The sequence below is a fragment of the Peromyscus eremicus genome, chromosome 22 (genome assembly GCF_949786415.1).
Source record: "Peromyscus eremicus chromosome 22, PerEre_H2_v1, whole genome shotgun sequence".
In the NCBI taxonomy this organism is placed as follows: Eukaryota; Metazoa; Chordata; class Mammalia; order Rodentia; family Cricetidae; genus Peromyscus; species Peromyscus eremicus.
Window position 1 is genome coordinate 24,018,119 of NC_081437.1, and position 12,143 is coordinate 24,030,261.

Consider the following 12,143-nt stretch of genomic DNA (forward strand, 5'->3'; position numbering starts at 1 on the left):
TGGGATTAAAGACGTGTGCCACCACCAGCAGGCTCTTGCTTTTTCCTTTCTTTATCTGGCTCGCAGGAGGATGCCGATGGCAATAGCAGTAATAACGCAGCTCCCTTTCTTCCTTGTGTGCTTAATGCAAACACTCTGATATGTTCCTTCTGGGCATTGTTGCGTTTCAGTCTCACAACAGCACCATGAAGCAGTGCTGTTCCAGGTGACCAGTAAGGAGACTGAGCAGTGTCCCATGCCTTGGATGTGGTAGTTCCAGAATTATGAGGCTGGTGACTAACTGGCACCACAGTACATGACCTTCCCCTCCACACTGCAACACACCTGATCACATTTATACCAGATCCCTCACTAACAGGTCCCGGTGGGAGCTCCCGTCTCCTGGGATGCTTAAGTAATCATCTTGGTCCTTCCATATGATGCAAGCCTGTGCTTGTACTCAACCCGTCACCACCAAGAATCATGTCAGATCTTTAATATATATATATATTCTAGCCAACCTCATTGCCCAAGCTGTCGTAAAACTTGCCCGGCTGGCCTTGAACTTGAGATCCTCCAACCTCAACCTCCAATGCCTTGCTTCTTTTACCTTTTTTTTTTTTTTTTTTTTGAAAAAACAGCAACAACAGTCTTTTGTTTAGTAAGTTATTTAGTTTTTCTCTTCTTGGGCAATAGTGGGGACTAAACCTAAGATCTCATCCACATGAGGCAAGTATTGTACCACTCAGCTACAACCACATTTTATTCGAAACAGGCTCTTAATATTATAATCTAGGTTGGCCTGCAACTCACTACATAGCCCAGGCTGGACCTTGTGATCCTCTTGCCTTGGTCTTCCCCAATGAGACTACAGGTGTGCACCACCACACTCCACTGATTTATTTACTTTTATACAAAGCTTTTGTTTGTTTTGTTTTGTGGTGCTGGGCATTGAGTGCAGGACCATGTACACCACAGTACTCTGCAGATAATTTCCATCTCCAGGACTGCTGCCTTTTATTTTTATGAGATAGAGTCTTACTGTGTAGTCCAGGCTACCTTTGAACTCATGACTCTCCTGCCTCAGCCTCTCCAGTTGCCAGGACTACTGGCACATGACTGGCTCCTTTTTTTTTTTTTTTTTAATTTTCCAATTAAAAATTTTATACATTTATTTATTTATATGGGAGAGGGGCGTTAACGACACAGCAGTCATGGAAGTCAGAGGAGAACTTTTGGGAGATGGTTCTTCGCTTCTCTGGGATTGGACTGGAGACTGTGGGGACTGGCGGCGTGCACCTCTGTGCCTCGACCTGCTGCTGAGCCATCTTGCCTGCCCTCGTTTAAGAAAGGGAGCCAGGTATGGTGCCTCGTACCTGTAAGACCAGTATTTGAAATGTAAATGTGGGAGGATCAGGAGTTCAAGCACACCCTTGGCTACATGGGGAGTTTAAGGCCAGCCTGGGCTACATGAGACCCTACCTTTAAAAAAAAAAAGTGTTAACCCATCCTGATAACAAAGACCTGTAATCCCAGCTACTCAAGATTAATAAGAGTGCATTCTGCTTTTGTTCAGTGCCCAGCACCCATATGTTAGCTTACAACCATCTGAAACTCCAGTTCTAGGGGATCCAGTGTCCTCTTCTGGCCTCTTCAGGCTCTGGCATGTATGTGGTGCACATGGACTCTCACAGGCTTACACACGTACACATAAATAACTAAAAACCAAAACACTGAAACCAAGAACTAGAAATTCAAAGCTGGCCAGGGTACAAGGGTGAGTTCAAGGCTAACCTGGACAACTTGTGAACCAGTCTCAAAATAAAAAGTGGCCGGGCGGTGGTGGCAGCGCACGCCTTTAATCCCAGCACTCGGGAGGCAGAGCCAGGCGGACCTCTGTGAGTTCGAGGCCAGCCTGGACTACCAAGTGAGTTCCAGGAAAGGCGCAAAGCTACACAGAGAAACCCTGTCTCAAAAAACCAAAAAAAAAAAAAAAAAAAAAAGTGAAAAAGTCTAGGGTTATAACTGAGTTACAATAAAGTGATTGCCTAGGAAGAAGGAAGCCCTAGGTTCAAACCCAGTACCCCACACACAAACAAAAAAAAGTGTCTGTCTGCTGTCTGTCTGTCTGTCTGTCTGTCTGTGTCTATGTCTGTGTCTGTGTCCTGGTGGGATGATTCACTTAAAAGCAGTAAATAATTTAGAGAAATTAAGGTTTGTAATAATATTCAATGATTTAGTTACTGATAATCCTGTGACTTGTACACATCTCTTGGTTTCCCAAGGAATGTAAGAAACGATCCCATCAACAGGTGTTCAGTGCATCTTGCTGATGAGTCTTGGCCACAGAGGGTCAGGAACTCAGGGTCAGACAGCCTGGCGAGAAGAGTGATAGAGACGTATGACTGAGCCTGGGCTGGGAGCCTGGAGTCTCTGTCACCCTCTGGGCCCTGTCCTTCCTCTGCCAAGGACAGGCTAGTTGGCCAGTGTACATCCTTAGATTCTGTCAGTTCTGATGAGCTGGCGTTCTGTCGCCTGGATTTGCGTCCCAGATGTTGGAGAGAACCTTCTAGAAAGTTACAAATACAGGAGGGAAATAGTGGGGCCAGTGAGATGGCTTAATGGGTGAAGACACTTGCCGCCAAGCCTGTGACCTGAGTTCTATCTCCAGGTCCCGTGGGGTAGGAGAGAACCAACTCCCACACGTCATTCTCTGAGTTCCATGTGCCCGCTATGGCGCAAGCACACACGTGTACACCTACAATACATAAGTATAATAATTTTTTTTTGAGACAGGGTCTTTCTATGTTATCCCTGGCTGCCTTGGAACTCTCCTGTAGATCAGGCTGGCCTTGACCTCAAAGACATCATCTGCCTCTGTCTCCTGAGTGCTGAGATTAAAGGCATACACGGCCATGCCCTGAATAACTTTTTTTTTGAGAGAGAGGGAAATAGTGGAGAAAGATGAGGTACAGGTCAGCCTGGGTGCCCCTGCTCTGCCCACTGAAGGAAGCGGACCCACCCTTTTCTTAGTGCTCCTCTCTGGTGTGGAAGGAGCACTTCCGGGTACCCCCACCTTGCCCAGCCCTGGGCCCAGAGCCAGCCTCACTTCACTCCCTGGCCAATGTTTTTCCCAATCTCTGATTTTTCTCTTTGCTAATGAGAGTATTCCTGGAACCTGAAACATCAGTCATTTACGTTGCATTTTGCGCCATCCGAGGAGGAGACTCAGATGTAATGTCCTGGTTTATGTCCCCAGGGCAGAAAACCACTGAAAATAGCACTGTTCGTCTGAAAATAGACCTATTCATTCGCTCCCCTTCATCTCCCCTTTCTTCTTCCCTTATTGCTGACTCCTCAAGACCTACAGTCAGGGAGCCTGAAAAGAAGAAATAGGTCTGCCACGGACGGTAGGAATGACTGTCTCTTTTAAGAGACGGAAGCAGGGGCTGTTGAGCTAGGGTTTGTTTAGTTTTGTGTTTTTAATTTGGTCCTTTGCAGTGAGTGCTGACCAAATCCCAATGTCGCAGCCCATCAGTGAATTACCATAACATTTCATTGCGCGTGATTTGCTTTTTTTTTTTTTTTTTCCTCCAGTGCTGCCAAGGCTTTGTTAGGTGATTGCGCTGCCAATTGAGCTACTTCTGAACCCTCCTATGTACATGGTCATTTCTGAAGTTCTTCTATATCTGTTGCCCAACCGATCTTCTTTAACCAGGGCCTGCAAGAGAGGGAGTGTTCTAGCTCGCCACTTTACACAGAAGACCTCTGAAATCCAGAGGGCTGACCTCTCAGATGATGTAACAGAGGATGGCAGAGTGGACATGGCAAGGCTCACTCCAATGCCCAGCACCCTTCACGTTAGCCTAGTACAGATCCTGGAAAGCAGACCCTTCCCACGAGCATTCCAGGTTTCAGACTCTTTAGGACCAGCTGTTCGCAACTTATGAGTCGAGACCCCTTTGGGGGTTGAACAACCCTTTCAAAGAGGTCACCTAAGATCATTGGAAAACACAAGGTATTTACATTACAGTTCGCAACGGTAGCAACATTACAGTTACAAAGTAGCAGCGACAGTAATTTTATAGTTGCAGGTCACCACCATGAGAACCTGTATTGGGGGGTTCATAGAACCGTCCCCAGCATGTGGGTAAGAGCTCTCCAACCTTCCATCCGTCCCAGAGGACCCATAAGAGCCCCACATCGGCAAAAGCTGTTTCAGCTGGGAGAGAACGTGGTGGTGCTCTGAGCCTTCCTGATGGCTCCTGAGTCAGCAAAGATACAAATATCAAACGCAGCTTCTTTCGACATACTGCTGACCTGAAGCCAGTGGATAGCCAAGGAACAGAGATAAGCGCGCTGCCCTTGGGTGCGTCAGGTTAGTGTCCAGATACAATCCTGCTGGCTGGCTCTGTAATGGCGGGTGAGCCTGTGCCTTAGTTTTCTTATGGGTCAAGTGGAGACCACAAGTGTGATATCATGTCATAAGGTTCTTGTGATGATTGTATAAGATGATTAAAGGTGAAAAAGACCTGATGGGGGGATGGTAAGATAGAAATGTCAATCCTGATCCCCCAGGGCCCTCATGGTGGAAGAAGAAAACTGACTTCTACAAAGTTCTTTTCTTCTTACCTGTGAGTCCTTGCTCCCTGCCCGTTAATAAATACATGGAATTTTTTTTTTATAAGAAACTCAGTCTAGCCACAGACATAGGGCAAGATGCAGCTGAGAAGCTAGTCTTCTGCAGACTGCCCTAGAGTAGCTGGGAGTAGCAGGGCCAAAGCTGGGTTGCCTTTTCTGTTCTTGGAGACGGACCCTTGATGGTAGTCTTCCCCAAAGAGCAGTTGTTCAGATCTGATAGTCTCCTTCTAGCTGTCCTGACCAGCGCTTAAGGAGCAGCACTGGGGCACCCATCTCCTCTGGTCAGTTGATCTCTCTCTCTCTCTCTCTCTCTCTCTCTCTCTCTCTGTCTCTGAATGTCTGTAGCCACCATGCCTGTTTTTTTTTTATGATGCTGGGGATCCAACTCAAGGCCTCTTGCATGCTAGGCAAGCACTCTACCAACTGAAATCATCCAGCCTCTCTCCCTTCCTTCCAGTGAAATCTCACCGTGTAGCACAGGCTGGCCTTGAACTTATGCTCTTCCTGCCTGAGCCTCCCAAATACTAGGATCACAGGTGTGTGCCTCCGGGTCCAGTTCAACCTCTGCTTTTGTACTCCGGTTGTTCCTGGAACTGGGAGAAGTGACCTCTGAGGATTCCTGTGTCTACAAGCTGACACATTCCCTGTGGTGATCCTGAATGTCATTACTTGTACAGCTGCTGACCTGCCTCTCATACCCCAAGCTGGAGCCCTAATCAAATGGGGCAATTCCTTGAAAAGTCCAGAATTAATATAATAGGAGTTATGTACATGGATTCCTCAGGAGACACCAAGCATGGATGGCCTTTACGTCCCATCTCTAAAGCGTGGAGGTCTGTGGCGATGACTCCCAAGGTCTACTTGGTCACATATGATCAGTTCCCCTCTCTCAAGAATCAGACCATGGCACCCTGGAGCTCCCAACCAGATCTGCCTTTGTTGACCTTTAACTCACATTGGCCATATTGAACAGACAGTATAGAAGCAAACAGTCCTGACCCCAGGCCCCACCCACCTATACTCTTGCTCTGAAAGATCACAAAGGGAGCATTGACCAGAGCAACTGAGATCTCCAGGGAACTTTTCCTTGGGCCCAGAACCCCGTATTGCAGGCCCTCTGCCCTGCACACCCAGCTTGAACTGGCCAAGGGTTGGAGGCCTCCTTGTCCCTCCGTTTCCCACAGCCAATGGCTAAGGACAGAGATTTCTAAGGCAGAGGAAGAAGACATGAGCCCGCTGTCCTCAGAAGGAACAGAAAAAGAAAAAAAGAAAAGAACGAAGAAGCTGGTGTGTGACATATTTCAGAGTGTGGGTGTAAAGGGCACAGGCTAAGCCTGAGGAGGAGGAGGGCTGAGGACCCTGCACCTGGACTCCATCTTGAGTTCATACCAGAACCAGCCCCCTCTCCTAACACAAGGCTGGTCTTGTCTGCCAGCCTTGGCAGACACTGAGAGTTTGGGTGAGTGTGCAAGACTTCCTTCACGGGGAAGTGCTAATGCAGATTTAATTGTCACTCGGCCTGGGCCGGAGCAGCAGCGGAGGAGAGGGGCACTGAATAGATGGAATGGGGTGGAAATGGGCACTTAGTCACCATCCGGGATATCTTCTCGTGGAGGTCCGGCCAGGAGGAGGGGTCTTGAAGCAATTCTAGGTCCAAGAAGGACCCCTAAGAGGAAGCAGGCTGGGACTCCTGCCCTGGTGATTGTGGGGAGATGGCTGAGACTTGGGGGACTCATAGTCTTGGTTGATGCTTTAGATGCCAGGCCTGATTGCTAGCCCAAATTCTGTTTGACAGTGTCCAGATGGGATAAAGACCTCTGTAATGCGTAGCCTTTGGATAAGGAGAATATGGGCCTAGGTATAGGTAGTTGAGGCAGACGGAGCCTGGATAAACCACCCTGTTATGTATCAAAAGTCTGTGTTCACCTAACAGTCACCCCCAGCCGGGCATCATAGAACATGCCTGAATGGCAGAAGGATCATGAGTTCAAGGACAGCCTAGTCTATATAGTAAGTTCTTGGTCAATCTAGGCTGTATGGCAAGACCTTGCCTCAAAATCAAAATAAAGCAAACCTAACAACAACCAAGCATCCCCAAGCAGCACAAAAGAGTGGCTGGGAAAGGAGAGGTCAGGCCTTGATGAGATCACCAAGAAGGCATGGAGGACATAAAAGCACGATGGTACATCCCTGTAATGCCAGCACTTGGAAGACAGGCAAAAAAAGCAGGCATTTAGACCATCCTCAGCTATACATCAAGTTGGAGGCCAGCCTAGGCTACATTCACTCCTAAGCCTGTCTTGAGAAAAAAAACCAAAAACCAAAAAACAAAAAACAAAAAACCTGATGATTAAATTAGTTAAATGAGGAGGCTCACTTACTTTTTTTGGTTTTTTGAGACAAAGTTTCTCTGTGTAACAGCCTTGGCTGTCCTGGAACTGGCTTTGTAGGCTGGCCTCAAACCCGGCTGAAAACAATTTTATTACAGTAATAATTAGCATGAAATATTATCATTTAATTGTTACAATAATAGATATAAAAGAAAGCCTCAGCCGGGCGGTGGTGGCGCATTCCTTTAATTCTAGCACTTGGGAGGCAGAGGCAGGCAGATTTCAGTGAGTTTGAGGCTAACCTGGTCTACAAAGCAAGTTCCAGGATAAGTAGGACAGTTACATAGAGAAACCCTGGCTCAAAAAAAATATATATATAATTGGAAATATTCTATAAGTAACAAATGAAATATGAGTGGAAGCAGCAGGACATGGCTTGTGATTTTTAGAAATTAATTACCATCAGTGTGTATGTCCATGCATTTTTACCACAGTTCACTTGTGGAGAGCAGAGGACAGCCTTGTGGAATTGGTTCTCTCCATTTGCTTTTGTGTGGGTTCTAGGGTCTTGAACTCAGGTCTCCAGACTTTCACAGGAAGCACCTTTATTCACTGAGTGGCTCAGCTCATCATTTTAAGCGTGCCTGTAGAAGTGAAGAAAAGTGTGTGTACATGTGGCCTAGCCCAGTGGGCAGGGAAGAAAGATGAAAGAAATAAGCTATGCTAGGAAATTTGTGACATTTATTATTTTCCCCCAAAGTCATTTTATTTTTAATTTATTACTTACTTTTATTAAATGTCTGGATGTGGATGGTGTGGATGTGGGTGGATGTGAGTGTGGCTGTGGATGGATGTGGATGAATGTGGATGTGGATGGATGTGGATAAATGTGGATGATGTGGATGTGGATGGATGTGGATGTGGATGATGTGGATGATGTGGATGATGTGGATGATGTGGATGATGTGGATGATGTGGATGTGGATGATGTGGATGTGGATGGATGTGGATGTGGATGTGCCACACGAGTGCAAATGCCTCTGAAAGCCAGAAGAGGGCACCAGATCCCCCTGGAGCTGAAGTTGCAGGACTTTGTGAACCACCTGACATGGGTGCTGGGAACCAGGCTTGAGTCTGCTATGAGAGCAGCAAATGCTTTTAAGCACTAAGCCATCTCTCCATCCCTCATTAGTTTATTTTTTTGAGGCTGGGTCTCATGTAGCCAAAGCTGGCCTTGAACTCCTCATCTTCCTTCTCCCACCTCCACAGTGCTGGGGTTGAAAGGCATGCAGCACTACCCAGGCAGTCTTCCCCTCAGGTATCCTAAAAGCTGCTTTTGGTGTCCCATGTATGAACTAGGATTGACCGGGAAAGTCGGGGCGCTTCCTTCTCACAGCTGTTTTTGATTATATCGTGTCCGGGCCTATCCTCTTGATCTTTCTTTGTCTTTGCAGCCTGAAGAATCCTATTTTTCCATCTCTTACAGTAGCCCTGAGAAGGCCTTTGCTGCCCTTCTCTGGTGGCCTCTCTCCTTTGAGTCTCTGGAGATTCAGAATGGAACTGTACACAGTACTCCAGATTCGGCTGCCTCGTGGTTCTCTGTAAGGGGATAATTCGTTTTGTTTTGTTTCCAAAAAGCCTTCACGAAGGTTCTCAGCCCACTGCTATTGGATTTTTTAGCTGCAGCAGCATATTAAGCCGATGTCTTCTGGGAGCTGTGGAGAATTTTGTCCTTTGATGTCCTGTCTTACTCTGGCTCATAACGCCTTGTCCACAGCTCTCATTTAATGAGCAATGAGGGTCACTTTCCCCTCAAATGGAAAACTGTAATAGAAGCTCACCTACCTGCCTTTTACTTGTTTATTTTTTTTTCAGTCAGCTCACATTGTTCTTTATGACCTAGAATGATTTGGGGGTATCTGTGAAAATGAACATTTGATCCGTACATGCTTCCTCATATAATTTTTGTTGTTGTTGTTTGTTTTCTGTTTTTTGAGACAGGGTTTCTCTGTGCAGCCCTGACTGTCCTGGAACTCACTCTGTAGACCAGGCTGGCCTCGAACTCAGAGATCCGCCTGGCTCTGACTCCCGAAAGCTGGGATTAAAGGTGTGTGCCACCACTGCCTGGCTTCCTTGTACAATTTTTAGCAGAGCTCAGTCCTGCCATCCCACACTTAGGCGTTTTTCCACTCAGAGAAATGCCTGTGTTTCCTTACCCTGACCCACTTCCCTCTCTGTGAATAAGCTCTTGCTTTTTCCCCATCCCCACACTCCATGCAATGTAGAATAACCTCGGATGGACAACCTTCTGGGAGGGGGTGGGGGGCGGCATTTTAACATCTCAAGTCCTGGCCACTGGCTTCCCTAATGCTGCAGTAATTGTGTCCCAGTTTGGAAGAACTCCGAGAGGCTAGGCAGGCAGACACGATCTTCTGTTGCTGAAAACATGTTGCTCTTCTTGTAGCTGGTCCTGTTTCCTAAAGTCCTCAACACAGGGACACATAAGTCACCGGGGGACCTAGGAAAATGCAAATTCTCATGTGTGTGTGTGTGTGTGTGTGTGTGTGTGTGTGTGTGTCCCTGCTCGTGCACGGGCATGCTGACACAAGATGCGCAAGCTTGTGTGAGCCTTTGGAAGCCAGAGATTGACATTGGTGTCTTCCTCTATCACTTCCCGGAAAGGTCTCTTAGTGAGCCTGGAGCTCAGTGAACCTAGATTGTCTGGACAGCAAGTCCCAGGGACCTTCCTGTCTCCCTCACCCTCCTCAGCACTGTTGATCTAAACTCGGGTTACTTACACTTACACAGCAAGCCTTTTACCCACCAAGCCACATCCCCAGACCCAGAAAATGCAGACTCTGATTTCACTGAGTCTGGGTGGTTTGTTAGTTGCCCAGGTGATTCCAATAGGCAGCAAAATTTGAGAAGTATTGTCTTTTTGTTGAGTGGCAAAGAGTAAAGGATGCTAGAATTACGGAAAATGCTGAGGGACAGCTAAAGACACAGGGCTGGAATGGGCAATGTGCCAGATATGGAGACTGGACCAAATGCCAGGCCCACGTGTGAGAGTGCGCAGATACCTGTGATCCTCAACAGTAGGGGGCTTTATGTCACACCTATCCCACCACCACTTTGCTGGGTTTCCCAGATGCTGTGACCCCATGACAAGGAACATGAGTTGATGCATGGAAGAAGAGGTTTAGATAGACCCCCCCCCCCCCAAAAAAAAGGCTGGGGACCCTCCCCCTTGGGATGAGCCCAAGGATTCTGTTCCATTCCTCAAACACTTCAAGGGGAATGCTTTTTGTCAAATACTGTGCTGAACCCCGGGGACCCTGACATATGAATGAAGCCTTAGTCTTGCCTTGATGGAGCTAATGGGATAAGATGGAATGTTTCTACTGTGGGGGAACTGTAGGAATGTGCCCTGGTTATGGCGGAGATCTGAACAAGCAGCTTCAGAGAGATCAGTGAAATTTTCCTAAGCTGTCCCTGCTGGGTCTTGCAAGATGAGTAGCAGTTTTCTGGGTAGCTGTGGAGTGGAGAGAAGAGAGCATTAGATTTCCTCCCGTGGGAAGTAGAGGCCCATTGGGTAATTTGAGCAGAGGAGAAGTTGTTTAGACTTGTGGATTTGGAGGATGGATGGAAACTGAGGCTGTAGGAGCCTATGGGTGGTCCAGGCAAGTCTTAAAGATTTCAATAAGGTCAATCAGTATCAGTAAGGACAAAAAGGAGATGGTGATGTAAATTGCGATAAGCAACATGTAGTGATGACGTTTAACGACTGGCCATTTGCAGGGGTGAGGTGCCAGGCTGTGCTGAAGCAAGCTGCCAAGGGCACCAAATTTCAGGGTTGTACCAGTTATAACCTTGAGCTGAGAGGGGTCAGGATGAGTTAAGTGTGACGGGTTACATGGTAAGACAATTATCCAGGGGTGCAGAGGGTATGGTGTGGCGTCAGGATAGCCGGCCCCTCCCTAACCTCTTGCTCTCTCTCCTTTCTTTGTGAGTTCATGGGGCTTATGTGAGGTTCCCGCCTCTCCAACTGGCCTGGCTTTGCCCTGTGTCCACCGCCATATTGCACAAGCCAACCTCTGACCTCCCCGCAGCGTCCTTTAACCCCTGTCCTGCTCTGTTCCCAATGATGTGAAGCTCACAGGCAGCCGCCCCCTCCCCCGGCCTGGCAGCACCCCCAACCCCAGCTCTGAGAGTCCCCAGACATGTCAGGTGGTTCCACCGGGAAAAATTCCAGTGGGGAGACAGCCAGTTTCTTCCAGTGGTTCAAGGTGATGTCAGCCTTCCAGGAGGCCGGCGATGAGAGCAGAGGACAGTTGTCCAGCCTGGGAAAGTGCCCTCTTAATGGCAGCAATGACAATGCATTTTATGGAGTCGTGCTTTGTACAGGATCCATTATTGTGTCAGCATCTGGTTTCCAGGAGCACCTACTGAAGGCGTAGATGGGGTGGGGGTTTTCACACAGCATGGAGCGCTCAGAGAGGCTGGGGACATGCTATGTGGATCTCTCCTCTCTGTTATTTCCTAACTGGGTGGTCAAGACTAGTTATTCTGTCTTTTCATTTTGTTACATGGGGAGACTGAACTGTCTTAAGGGAGGAAGATGCTCATGTCTGTTGAGGGTTCTCTTCAGCCCCTGACATCGTGCTGCCTGTGTTTGTGAGCTGTCCAGAAATGAAGTGATGCTCTAATACCGCAGATGTGAGGAGGGAGGGGGAGCGGCTTGCAGGGCCTTTGGCTTAGCGGGCAGAGCAGGAGTCTTTTAGGTTGTGTGTGTCTAAAGCTCACGTAGCCTCTGGAGCCTCATTTTGCCCCTTGTTGCTGGGGGATCTCTTCCTTGGGTTGTTCCGATTCCCTCGGCAGCCCAAGATTAGACCGAGATTTCCTGCTGCCCAAGTGATGAGCTGTCTTCCTGAGTCAGGAACCACACAGTGCAAGGGCTGGGCTGCCCAGTGACTGCCCCTTCTTCTCCTGCTGCATGCCATCTGGGGCTTGGCTGCCAGGAATAGATTGCCACCTACCCTCCTCACAGGCATGGTGACCCAGCCGTTCCTTCGTATCCATAGCAAAGAGATCAGGTGCCTTATATTCCCAAAGGGGTTCCTTCTTTTTCATCCTGAAGGATCCTGTCCACAATAGAAGCTTTGTGCTACCGCCCTAGAGCCTGGAGGGGGAAAC

The 12,143-nt window shown here is 48.0% G+C and overlaps 1 protein-coding gene across 2 annotated transcripts in view; it reads left to right on the forward strand.

Annotated features, from left to right (window-relative positions):
- Kif3c (kinesin family member 3C) overlaps positions 1-12,143 on the forward strand; it is a 36,657-nt gene that overhangs the window by 11,027 nt on the left and 13,487 nt on the right. The gene's annotated exons all lie outside the window — the stretch shown is intronic.